Consider the following 14,491-nt stretch of genomic DNA (forward strand, 5'->3'; position numbering starts at 1 on the left):
TCCGCAAAAGTGTGCCTGATCAATGTGTTTTGAATAGTTTTTGCACAATAATGGAGGTCTGTGGCACAAAGGAATAAGCTGTATCAGACTTTGGTTACACAGGAAATACAGTGGTTTTGGTCTTTGTATAAATACACAATATCATCGAACTTATCCTTGAAAGGTTGTGAAGCTTCGGGCAATCAAATCTATGAATTTAAAAAACTCTGTCTCTTTACTCAAGCAAGACAATTTACATACATAGAATCATGCTTGTGGTTGGAAGAAGTAATAGAAGCTCCTCACACATCAAACTTTTTATCAGTGAGATTCAAAGGGCAGATGGCAGCTGGGGCAGAATTACCAAACAGGCCTAACCACTGCAGACCTTAATGAACAAAGGTCAAAATGACCCTCGAGACCCAAAACCACCGAGCAAACCAATCTGCCCTGGTGGCAGCGCCTGAACGGGTGATTCTTAAACAGGATGAAGGTGTAGCTCCAAGAATATTTGAAACAGAACTGCAGATGCTGCTGTGAGATTTTGGTTAAATTAACTTTTCCATTGAAGAAATTATGTTCAGAATTTTTATCCATGCTAACAGTGTAGCTCTTGGGTCCAGACTAAATTATCTCAACAACTACTGGATGTATTGCAGTTACATTTTGTGCAGACATTCATGATCACCAGAAGATGAATCCTAATGACTTTGGTGATCCAATGACTTTTCCTTTTGCAACACTTTTGTTTTCACTTATCCTGTGAAATATCTCAACATCTTCAGGCTGGATTGGCACACATTCTGCTCATAGGAGCTTTAATTTTACTATTAAATTGATTTAACCAAGCAGACTTTTTAAACATAATTTCAGTAATCACATCATCCACAACAGTTTCCACATTGTGAGGTCTTTTTACCTTTCAGACAGCCACTGGTTTAATTATTGCTGCTTGCCGCCGGTGTGGGGGTTCCAGCATGTGTTGCTCCTCCTCCTGTGTATTCATGCCCTGAATGTCAGCTCTCAACCAGGAGCTGGGCAGAGAGAATAAACAACTCTTAAGTACAGAGTACCAGAACATTCTGTTTGATTAATTCCCTCCCTCCACTAATGCAGCCAGAGACAACAACATGTTGTTTGCACACAACAAGCTGAGACAATTTACAGCCAGTCATGGTGCATGCTAGAAAATCCCAGTCAAGGTGGTTCAATGCTGTCCTGATAAATCTTATTCCTCTGTGCCATAGTATGAAATTAAAACTATTAAAACACATAAATCCCACATACACCATCCCGCTGCAGTAAATACTCACTAGAACACTGAATGTTTAGGAATCTGCAGCTGAAAATAGTCCCCAACAAAGTCACTATGTACTCCTGTTTGAGTCATGTTGACTAAATTCTGCAGTGCCCAGTTTTTTTTTAGGAAACTACTGAACTTTTTTTTTTTTTTTTTCAATTTAACTATGGTTCAGATATAATTCAGCATTCACGAAAAATGCATGCAATGGAGTAGTCAAAGACTGTCCAAGCAGAGCTGAGTGGTAATACATACTGTATAATGGGGTGAAATGAAGTATAATTTCAGAGAAAGGCAGCTGACTACAAATCACCTTCTCGGCAGTGCTGACAATATAGTATGTTGAAGCTAATGTGTATGGTGGGAAGAGATGGAGAGGAACCAGACATAGAGGGAGGACGTTAGGATTATCAGTCATCTGTTTGCTTCTAATATTGGGCCAAGATTGGTTGGTGGAAACCACTGGCTGTCATTAGCCATTGAATTTTGTTTGTATAAAATCTTCATGTGGCTCAGAAAAGTGGAGTGGAGTGATTAATATTCAGAATCACACCCTGATGGAAATTCTCATAATTCCTGCAAAGATAAGAGGAGAGGCCATTAAGCCAGAGACTTGTGCTGGAGCCAAATGTGTTATCACTGTTGCTGCAAGGTCTATGAACCCCCAATAGCTGGGAAGATGTGGGGGTGTTTCACAAATGGTACAGGCCAAAAAAATAACGAGAAAATACAGTAGCAACCCCCCATTATATGGGACAGTCAAAACCTGAATGACTACACTTCTTAATGAAAATATAAGGAAAAGAAAAAGGAGCCATAAGACCTCAGGCACTCAATTTTGATGTCAGCCCTTCCCACGCTCTCCCTTGTTCCCATTTACTAACAGTGCACAGACATGACACTTCCCTCTTCTGAGTGAACTAAATTAAGAGGCCTGTAAGTAAAAGAAAATTAGCATTTACCGAACGTTCACATGCACACCTGAAAGTAATCTTTGCTGATGTATAGTAACCTCCTCTTTAAAATGGTTAAATGCTTCAGATGACCATGTGTAATTTTAGAAGCGCCGCTCATAGTGACAAACCCACACCTCTGCAGTTCCCCTAAGCTATATATAGCTCTTTAGCTTTCTTTGAGCTGAATATTTTGGTTTTCCAGCCTGCAACTCCATTCTTATCAACTTTGTTTCCAGCTGCAGCAGCCAGACGGCAGTTGTTTTTAGCAAAAAAGGTTGGAGAAACCCACTGTACACTAACTGCCAGCACTGGCAATGGCAGCCAGACAAAGTTAGCAACTAGCTGGTGAACACAGAGAGACATTTCCCTCATGAGGAACTCAAAAGCTCAATTCCAAATGAATGCTAATGTTGCTCTATCCCTGCTGGATATAATCCTCAAACAGCTGAGGAGGTGCAGGCAATCAACAAACATGAACTTCAGCAATTCTGTTCCATTTACATACTGGCATGAAAACATTAGACAAAAAATAGAAGTGCAACAGCTAGATGGCAGAGTGAGACCAGCCTCTAATGATTCATCCGCCGCTCTTCATTGACAGTGATGTTGGGCACAGAGTAGAAGATCAACAGGCTTTTATCACAGCTGATAAAGGTCTGTCAAGCAGGAAAAGCACAGGTGTAATCAATAACATTTATAATGACTGCATGAGTCCTGGTATTGTACATGCTGACACACTGAAAGGGCAGGCAACTGGGACACATAATGGAACTGAGGCCTCATTGACAAAATGAGTCATAGCTGTTCTATATCACTATGATGAGTCCAAATATCAGTGAAAAAAGGTGTTTACACAAGGCTTTGGAAAAATCCTGTGAATGGCAACCAGCTGTACTTCAAGGTTCAAAGGTTAGTGGTAGGACAAGGTTGCACACAGCATTGCCTCAGCATATAGCATGAATTTAAACACACATACAAATGCATTTATTTATTGAATGAATCAATAATGCGCAAAATGATAGATTCCCAACGTTGCATTAAATGATTGTACCTGTTCACATCTTCTTCAGTCAAAGAGTGACCCTTTTTTTGCAGAGAGGAATATGTTTTCCTAAATAAATTCAATTGCAATTTTATTTAAATACCACCACGTTGGCCTGTGGAGGTTTTGGAGGATAGAAGTGATGTTTTGATTTTTTTTGTCCTGGTTAGAACTTGTGCGGCTGCGTTCTGGATAAGTCGTATAAGGCCTGTAAACAGAGTATTGAAATAGTCCAGCCTGCTTATGAAAAATGCATGCTTAAGTTTCTCTGAATCAGACTGGGAAATTAAAGCCTGTGATTTTGGTGAAATTTCTTAATTGGTAAAAAGCAACTTTGCTTTAGTGATGCTGTTACTAAGATCTTGAAAAATCCATTATTACTCTATTTCTCTCTATTTAGCTGAAGGTAGTTTCCAGCAAAATGATAAAATGATAAACTCAAGCATGTACTGTTCATTTCTGTTCAGTTTCAGTCTATTCACAAATCAGTTAAAATAGAAGTACAATCATATAAGACATAATGCAGATATGCGAAATGGGACACCCTGATAAGTTATCTGAAGCTTGAGAATTGGGGCCAAGATAGTATTCATATTATATGTTTACTCATACATTGTCCAGATTTTAAAAAGTGCATGAAGTATCCAGTATCATTTACAACCTACAAAACACTTAAGCCTAACCTAAGACACTAAGAGGTACTACTAAATGGTCCGTCATTTATTCCATCAGTCTAAGCACTGATTAAATAGGTAAAATAAAATGAATAGAGACATATGGCGTGTGGGAATAACAGTACAATTTAAATGGATTATACATTATACAAGCAATATTTAAGATCTGTAGTTTCTCAAGATAACTAGGAAAAGTATTGCACCATATAACATGACAGTAATTTATATGAGGCTCAAGTAAAGACTGATATAAGGTTTGTCAATTCATCAATATGGCTCTTAAAGTTTAAAAATTCATCAATATGAACTCCCAGGAATTTGGTGGATTTCACTCTCTCAATAACCCGACCATTTATTTTGATACAAACATGTTCAACATTATTTTGATTTATATTAGAGCGAAAAACAAAGTTTGTCTTGCTTATGTCTAATGATAATTTATTGCATTTAAACCATGTATCCGCCTTAACCAGTTCCTCATTTAGATTTTTTAGCAGATGATTTAGATTTTTGTGTGATAAGAATAAATTTGTATCATCAGCAAATAATACTTAAAGTAGAATGCTAAAACAATTCACAAAATCATTTATATACAGAATGAAGAGGAGCGGCCCTAAATGGATCCCTGGGGGACTCCATATTTGATGGTTTTACTTTGAGATTTGTGACCATTTACATATACATATTGCTTCCACCCATACATATAGCCTCTGAACCAACTGAGCACTGTGCCTCTGACACAGTATATACAATATTCCTTACATGATAATACAGAAGTTAATTATCTGATAGACTTAAAGGAGACAACATGGTCAAAGTTCCAAAACCTGAGGCGAATGTATATAAAAAATGCTCCCTGAAAGTCAAAAGCCAGGGCTCCAGCCTGCTCTGAATGCTTCATTTGCAAAGTTATCTCTACTTCCATATTGAACTGACGTCATATTGTTTGCACATGCGTCTGTTTGGTAGTCTTTGTTGCTAAGGTTGATCCAGGGTTTGTTTGCATTGTCCACTTGCATATTTGGGATCGGATTTCAGCTCGAACATGTACGGATGTATGTGAGAAGTTGAAATTTTGGCTAAAGAACAAGAAACAGTAGTGAAATCCTACTACTACAGTTTGTTTATGTAGCTTCTGGAGGAAGTGGTGGTGGAAGTCTGCCTAAAGCTGGCCAATCAGAACAGAGTGGGCTCATCGGTAGGGGGGCCTTAAAGAGATGAAAATTAAAACAGACAGAGGCTGAACTGAGGAGCTGCAGAAAGAGCCAGTAGGTAAGTAAGGAGTTTCTGAGCGTAAATCATGTAAAGATATTCCAGTAGAGCCCCAGAATATAAATATAGACCTGGAAATGTGCATGATACGTCCCGTTTAAAGAGTGACTTAAAGAGAGAGCCACTAAAATTTAGAACATATACAAGTAGGTTTACTCCCAAAAAGAGCAGGGTTATATTTGCAGTTCTATTTTGAACCCATCATCAGGAGCAGGTAGAGGTGTTAGGAAACCACAGCTAATTAATAGCAGGTGTGCCAGATAATTGCTCAGTTGCATCAGTTAGGCTGATGATGTCACAGGACACTATTCATCTCTGTTTACAATTATCATGTCACTCATTCATTTAATTTTGTGTATGATCACAAGGAGCAGGAGCTTGTTTTCCCAGGGTACATTTTGTGTCAGGAAAAAAAGCATCATCCCCTGTGGGTGGTAAAATTGAATTTATTTGCAGAAGCAGAATCTTTCTGTTGTCACCACCAGAGGGCAGGGTTAACAGACATATAGAGGAGAGGCAGGCATGATATACTGTATAGGTTCTTCGGCCTCTCTTAAATTAATTCCTAATAAATGGATGTGCCAGGGGCAGATGACACACCTGTTGCTGACAGTGGATGGCTGGAGGGCAGAGACACTAAATTTAAATTTAAGCCAAACTGAAAACTCCTGCGCTTTGTGAAAATATTGTACTTTGTGTTTTTGTCTACCCAGACATTCCAGTATGAAACATAAGCTATAACACGGGGCTTGTTGCTTCTCGGTCTACAGGTCGATGCATTCAGCCTCCAACATCTCCAGAGGGACAGTTTGTCTCCTGAATGCCGTTTATAATGGAACAAAGGAGTCTGAGCACCAATTTCTTTACTTTTCAAACAATGTCCTTCAATGTTAGACATAATGTTGATCTGTTTTACGTTATGAGGAGGAGAAACCTAAAACCTAAACCCTTTGTGTTCACCTTTGACAATTTTATTAAAGTAATTTAACTGTTTTGTTTGGAAAAAAAAACATTAGACACAAATTATAATTAAAAGCAGAGTATTTCTGCACATCTTATAACCTGTCTGAAGGGGATCTTTAAGTTTTGAGGCCTGGATTCTAGTTTACCACTGCTCACTATCTTGGCAGTTACTAGAGCCATAAAATCCATGAGTGCATTTTGTTTCAAAAAAAATATTTGTGCTGGAATTAAGAGAGAAATTTGGCTTTGTCTACTCGCTCTTATCTCAACCAATGATTTGAGTGATGTATCTGCCTTTAGAGAAGTCCCACCTCCAAGCAGTATTAAGCTAAAACTTCAATCCAAGGGCCCTTTGGTGTGTGAGTTTTTTGTGTTTACGTCTGTGAAGCAGAACTGTGTGCCGCCAAAATTAAGGGCAGAATTTCAGGCATCAGTTCGGGCCATTATGAACGAGCATATTTGAAAAGGTCACTCTTACCCTTGACTCCTTCATTTGCACTGAATTCGTGGGTGACAGGAGTGGCGGAGCCTCCTCGGAGCGCTTGTTAAGAGACCATTAATCAGATTTCTCCTGACATGGCATGCAATTTGGCAGAGATTGTTTATCCTTTTTTCATTTACGCCTCTGAATAACAATGGCGTAAGCAAGGACTGCTTTAGGACTCAGTTGTGTACAAAGCTGCCTGTTAGTGTCCAATGGATAGCTACAGTAACTGTTATTTAGAGGAGGGAAGTTGGAGTTAAGACAGTCTGACACATGCTTACTTCTGTCTCTGTAGACATTTTTTCAGAAGGATCAAAGACACATCTGTTAAAAAGGAGGCACCAGCTAATTTACCTACAGTTACATAGTGTTGGAGACAGGAGACTGCATGGGCTAGATGGAAAATGGACTGAGTATAATACTGGCAATGAAATTCACAATGAAAATTGTTTGAGCTGTGAATTATTCACTTAATTTGACCAAAATCATAACATAAAGAAACTTTTCCAGCAGGGTTTTCTCTTGTTTGTGTCCTGCTTCAACATTCTCAGCATTGTGCACACAGAAAGGGAACTGCCTGCCACAATATGTCCCAGATTCAACTACAAGGTACTTTGCGAGTCATAATTTAAAGGATAATTCAATTTTTGTTTGTTCTTTTAGTGTTTTTTGCCATCATTTCTATCAGTTATGATAACATTTCATTTTAATCACCAATGTAATTGCTGAGAAAATTGCACAAATTGTGAACAACCCAGCAGTTTAGCCAGATTATCTAAACTAGTTTATTTCATTGTAAAATTGACAAAATGTCAGTTTTTATCCCTCATTGCACACTAAACTGTGTATGTGCACAACTACGGTAAGTACAGTAAAGTTAAAGCAGGAAGTTGGGGAAATAATTTTTCTGTTTGCTGTTTTCTGTTTTTTTTCTCTCTTACAAATAACTCTTGTGCTTCTGTTCCTTGCCAATATGACTTCTTTTTAGCAATGTCACTGTCCTCCGAGATCCCAGCAATTAAATCTCTGACTACAGTGTTTGTATTAATGATGGGGATTATGTCCAAAACTACACACATAGTATAAATAAAAACGCAGGTGTAATGCTCTCAAGATGCAGTGGAGACAGAGGATAATCTGATTGCCCAAAACACCTCTTGAGGTAGACAAGGATGCACCTTGTCACATTAACAAAAAAGGCACAGTTTTCCTGCAGAGCAAGCATAGTGACTCTAGACTGGAAACATGGTAATTTTGTTGGACACAAGTGGATTTTTCCTCATTCTGTAATTTCACGGTGCACCATGTCATTTCTAGCAATAAAATGAACACTTGAGGGAAGGGTAATTGGGAGATGTGATGTATGTGATTTTGATCATCAGATCATCTTTTAGTGTAGATGCAGGCATTTTTAGTGGCTTAACCTAGCCGACACACGTACACATCTCCACAGGCACATCAAAAATACAATTTTGATATGATTAAGACAATAATACCAAGAAAGTGAGGTGTGTATTGAGTTAGATTAAGGAATGATATTTGTGCATATCCACAATAGCTTGTAGGTTGTAAGGCCCTTTCCTTTGGGCAGTAATCTGAAAATGGTAGGACAGGAAGTGTGTTCCGCCTGCAGCATCTGTTCTGAGAGATGTTTTCAAAGCTGCAACAACCTACATACTCTTGTAAAATTGTACCAGACTTATCAACTGCAGGGCTGTTGCCTGGTATTCTGTGTACTGCAGCTTTCAATTTTATACAGTGCAGTCCATCAGCTGCACAGGATACATCCTGAGGGTGATCTAAAGAAGAAGATCACACAGTTATTTTCTAAACTTCTCTCTCTGCTCTACATTTCTTAACCTCTATGGGATTATCCCACCCACCAGTGCCCGAAAATGCTGGGTTTACTGGGGCCAGCTACATGGGACAGACTTTTCAAATGTTTGAGCCTGAAAGAATGACCAAATTGAAGTAAAATATTGATTATAATCACTCTAACTGTGGTGTGAGTGGAAAATGTTTGTTTATTCTTCCAATAAAGCTGCGATTTCTACAATTTTCTCTAGATACTCATAAATCAGAGCTTCAGTCATGCAAACAGGATTATTTTGAAGAAGTCAGTTTATGAAACCATAAGGATTATTTTCTCAAATTATTGTCAAATAATGCCACCTTTCTATGCATATAAATGTATGACCGAATGCAGCCTTCTGTTCATTCAACAGCTACACTTCCAATGAAGTGATGATATGCCATTAATATCCAAAATGAAATTGTTGTTGTGCATCATTTCCCACAGAAAGTATGGTCACCAGGCTCTTTGTGTTTCCAGGAACATGATGCCAACCTCAGATGGAAATCCTCTGCCCTCGTTGGAATATTTGGTGCGCAGTCTATTCATATTTGAGGTGAATTATATTGAGGTCTTTGGACCCCAAGCACATTAATTTCCTTTTTGGAGGAACTAGTCTGGGCTCTCCATGACAAAACTGTTAATGAGTCACCACAGGAGTGTGCACTTCTATTAAAAGCAACTGGAGACTTTATAAAGCTGACTTTGAAGGGGAAGTTATTTGATGGGGTTCAGTAGATGTCAGCCTGTAAAACACCTCATCTCTGGTCATTAAGTTACTGAGATCCCTTGTAGCGGCAGACAGAAATACTCTATGTGTCCAAGCAGGAAACTAGAGCTGAAACGATTAGTTGTTTAATCTATTGACAGAAAATTAATTAATGATTTAATTGATTGTCAACCATTTTGATTATGAAATAATTGTTTTAGTCATTTATTTAGCAAAAATGCTGAACATTTGCTGGTTGTAGCTTCTCAAAAGTGAAGATTTGTAGCCTGTCTGTGTCATACATGATGGTACACTGAAAATCTTTGGATTTTTGACTGCTAATCAGACAAAACAAAATATGTTTTAATAAGTTCAAATGGGCATATTTTTTCTTTTTCATGACATTTTATAGACAAAGGATAAGAAAATAATCAGGAGATTAATCAATAATGAAAATAATTGTTAGTTGCAGCTCTACAGGAGACACAAGCAAAACAAGGATAGTTACATATTTTGTCAAGACATTATGACGGTTAGTTGACATTCATGGATGCATGAATGAATGGATGGATGGATGAATGAATGATGAATGAAGGAGAAACCATTGAACAGCAGAAAGAAGATGAAGAGAGATAAATTAATGATCAATTATCAATTAAACATGCAAGACAAGCACACTTTTCAAAATTGATAACCGACAACTAGAATAAACCCAAAATCCTCTTTTCAATCACAGACCGTTTAATTAACCTTGTTTTTATTAAATCTAGCAGTATGTTTACCAACTCCAAATGTGAAGAATTTGCAGTCCATTTCAGAGATAAAACAGACACTATTAGATCAAATTTATGTCAATGCCAGCCTATGAATCTTAATACCCCAGAACCTTTGTTTTTATGTGAGGAAATGCTGGAGAAATTTGAGATTCTTGGCAAATTGATTTCCTAATTAAAACCTGCAACCTCCTTTTTAGATCCCATTCCCACATCCTTTTTTAAAACAGTTTATAGTTTGGAGATTTACTTTACATTGTAAACTATTCTCTTCAGATTGGTGTTTTCCCTACTGCTCTGAAGACCTCCATAGTTCATAGTAAACCTCTTCAAGTGAGACAATTTCAATGCCTCTCTTCTTAATAGCTACAGACCAGTATCCAGTCTGCCATTTTTAAGTAACATTTTAGAGAAGCTTGTTTTTAATTGGTTAAATCATTTTATGAACTTGAAAAATACCAATCAATCATAGCACTGAGATAGCACTAGTTAAGGTTGACCTCAGGGCCAATATGGATACTTTCTGTATTATTACTACCTTACTTAAGCACAGCCTTTGATACAGTAGATCACTCAATTCTGTTAGGTAGACTTCACAGTCTGATTGGCCTCTCTGGTACTGTTTTCAATTGGTTCAAATCTTATCTTACCAATAGAAAATGTTTTGTAAGCATGGATGAATGTTCATCTAAAAGCTATAAAATGAATTGTGGTGTTCCTCAGGAAGCATGGCATAAATTTCCATGCTGATGGCACACAGCTTTACATTACCGTGTGTCCTGGTGACTTAGGGCCAATAGGTGCCCTTTTTAACTGTATTTTAAGTATCAAGTTATGGATCGCAGAATATTTTCTACAGCTCAATCTGGACAAAACTGAAGTCTTGTTTTTTGGTACTGAAGCTTAGAGAGACAAACTCAATCTTTGATTCAGATCTTAGTTTTGAACCACACATTAGAGACACAACTAAGAATGCATTTTATCATCTGAAGAACATTGCCAGGGTGCAAATGCTTCTCTCTCAAGCCAACACAAGAGACACTAATGCATGCCTTTATTACCTGCAGGATTGACTATTGTAATGCTCTACTTTCTGGTCTCCCTAAAAAGAATATAGCTTAATTACAATTACATCAAAACTCAGCTGCATGTGTGATGACCAGGACCAGAAAGAGCACATATTACACCAATTTTAAAGTCTCTGCACTGGCCACCTGTCTGCTTCAGAAAAGATTTAAAGACCCTTTTATTGGTTTATAAAACTCTTAATGGTGTTGGTGCTATCAGATGTGCTTTTAGCCGATGAACCTATGAGCCTTTTAATTATCCCTAGTCAGAACGAAAACCCATGGTGAGGCATCCTGTTATTATTATTACTATTACTATGATTACTATGATCCTTGTCTCTGGAACAGCCTTCTTGAGGACCTGACGGCAGCAGAGAGTGTTGATATTTATTTAATAATTTAATTATTTATTTATTTATAAAAGCAAACTCAAGACCTACCTCATTAGTCTGGCTTTTAATGGAACTTAATTTATTTATTTGTCTATTTATTTATGTATTTTTTTTTTATAAATTGTGTTTTACTTCTTGTTATATCCTTTTATTTTATTTTTTATTTTCTGGATTTTCTTTTTAATACCCTACTTTTTATTTTACTCATTTCAATACATTTCCTCTCGTTTAGTATTTTATTATTTTATCATGTGCTCTTATAGTTAGTTTTTATGTATTTCTAATCCTGCCTCTGGTGTTTCCTCATTGCAAATTGATGAGACTTGTTTTACAGTCATTTATTGCTTTGTGGATGGGGGGGGGGTATTGTTATTGTCAGACTGATTGATTGATGGATGAATGAGTGAACAAATGAATGAATGAGTCAGCATGTGAACTTGAAATTGAAGAGGCAGCTCTTGGTTCAGACTTTTTTCCTTCCCATACAGGAGCCAATCAATAATCAACATGCTCTTTATCAGCTGCACCTGCGTGTGCTGCTTCCAGCTGCCGAAGGTGATTACCCAACCACCATCTTCTCCACCCTGAGCAGCATCGGTTGGTGAGTTTCAGTGGTGGTTTAACCAGCCGTCATTCCTCTCCCCGTTGCCATGTTAAGTGACATTCCATTGCTCTGCAAGCTCATGTACACTTTTGTGAACTCGACCCTCCAAGAGACAAGGGAATGACTGAACAATGATGTACAGTAGACTCAAGGAAAACCAGCATTGGTTGATAATACTAAATTGATTTTTTATTTTGTTTTTACGTTTTAAACCACTCTAACTTTGCTCTGAGAGGTGCTATATAAATGCTATTTATTTTTACCATTATTCATCGTTGAATACGGTCAAAGTGCTTGACAGAGCAAACCCCCTAACAGAATGTAGAATCGGTGGGGGGCTGTGTCTGAAACAGACAATTCACCAATCACGCCTGCTTTACATCACAATTGAACTGGTGTGCATCTCTCAAGCTCTTTGTTTTTATCCTCCACACAACAACATTTTATGTCTACGATAGTGCAACACCATGAATGCCTCTGAGGAGAGATTGTGTCTAAAATTCAATTCTTGCTGAGAAAATGGGAGGCAATGAGATGGCGGTATAAATGCTTTGACCTTGAAGCTTCAGTCAGACCGGTATCTGCCTGGGGAAATTTACTCGCAGGGCCAAGAGGAGGAGGGAGAAGAAATAACATTCATAGGGTTGTAAACAAAAACTACATTAGTTAGCTAATGTGCTAACAACAATAGTCCACAAAGTTGTGAATTATACAGCGCTTCACTGTCATTATCCTCTGTCACTGTCCTTGCACTCATTACAATTATTTTGTGAGTCAAATTTCAATCAGGTTGAACTTTGACTCATAAAATCAAAACAAAGCAAAAGGGGTGGGTCAATTCATGACCGGAAGCAAATGTGTCTCACCCGTTCGACATAGAAATGAATGGGAATGGAAAGACCTTAAGAAAGGGTTGGACTACATAATGTATGAACTACTTAGTTTGAGGCACCCTTAAAAGTCCTTCAGAGTCCTTAAGCTTAACATCAAATTTGCATTATAACAGCAGTAACTATATGTGAAATAGTTTTTTTTTACATTGAAGTGTTAGGAGAGGAAGTCACAGTATGACAGTTTGAGAGAAAAAGAAATTGGGTTTATACTACATACTACACTGGAGTTAATGCTGGATATCTCAGATCTCCCCTATGTTGGCAGTGACTGACTGTGTCGTGATTTCCTTGGAGTTAATATCTGATCATTAAAACTTAAACTGAAAATGAGTAAACTGCTAAGTTTGCCAAAGAAGAATCTAAATTTTATTTTAAGGTGCTTTTTGTTTCCATTCTGCCACTCCATATTGTGAAATGTCTGATGCTATTTGTGAGGCAGCTGATGCTTGGGGATTTTTAGTCTTTGTGTTTTCATAGAAAAGGGTTACTTGGTGCCCCACTTGTGTTTACTGTTGACTTGTCTCACTGCTTATTCGAGATAATTGCCTCTGAGTGGCTGGGGATTGAGAGAGGGCTACTTTAAATACCCCAGAGTCACTCACTGCTATCTCTCAATGCATTATTCACCAACAGTCATGGTAAAGCACCCATTGTGTTTGTGTTCGCATGCACAAAACACACACAAGCCCTTAATCTTCAAACTCGCACAGAATATGCACTTTTTTGTCAAAATAACAATTTCCACTTTCATCACCTGATAGGAGAATGAAAAGAAGTGTAAAAAATCTCAAACCTTAGACTAATGTCTAAAATTTTATTTTATATGTCACTGTTTTATTTAAGTCTTTGGATTTAATAGAGATTTCTCTGATTTCTCTACTTGTCAAATGAAAATAAACTGATCCTCTAGAATTGATGTTTTTCTGTTTATAAGAATTACTTCTTCACTTCTGATGAAGGTAGGAAATCCTCAGCATGACTCCTACAGTGATGCCATGTCTTGTAGCGGAGGAGGACATAATTGAGCCCATCTGTTCAGAAGGCACCAAAAGAGAAATGTTTTCTGGAGGTAAAATCTCATCCAAGGCAGCCATATTAAGCATGCTATGCTCATTAAAACACAGGAAGAAAGTATTTTATGTTGCTGGTTTGTTTACAGTAAGAAGACATTGGGAGGTAACATATATAGTGGATAGAAAACAGATGGAAAGATCATCTGCTGAAGGTCAAATGTCATCTTCATCTTATACTAAATGATCTTATGAAACTAATCACATACACTCACATGCAGCCCATACATTTTCAATCTCACAAAGCTTTAAATTATTGCTAGCAGCTAACACAAGAGGGTGCTGCATCATCTGTTCACGGTAGACATGTTTGTTTTGTTTGTGAATAAGTGAACGTGATGACAGAGCTCCTGATGAGAGATTATGGGTCTCATTCTTATGTAATGTGAATTACATGAAAAGTGTTGAGCATTTGTTAGCATGTTTAGGGGAAGAATTAGGTTTCATATGTTTTGAATATG

This window comes from Thunnus albacares, chromosome 13 (genome assembly GCF_914725855.1).
Source record: "Thunnus albacares chromosome 13, fThuAlb1.1, whole genome shotgun sequence".
NCBI classification, from domain to species: domain Eukaryota; kingdom Metazoa; phylum Chordata; class Actinopteri; order Scombriformes; family Scombridae; genus Thunnus; species Thunnus albacares.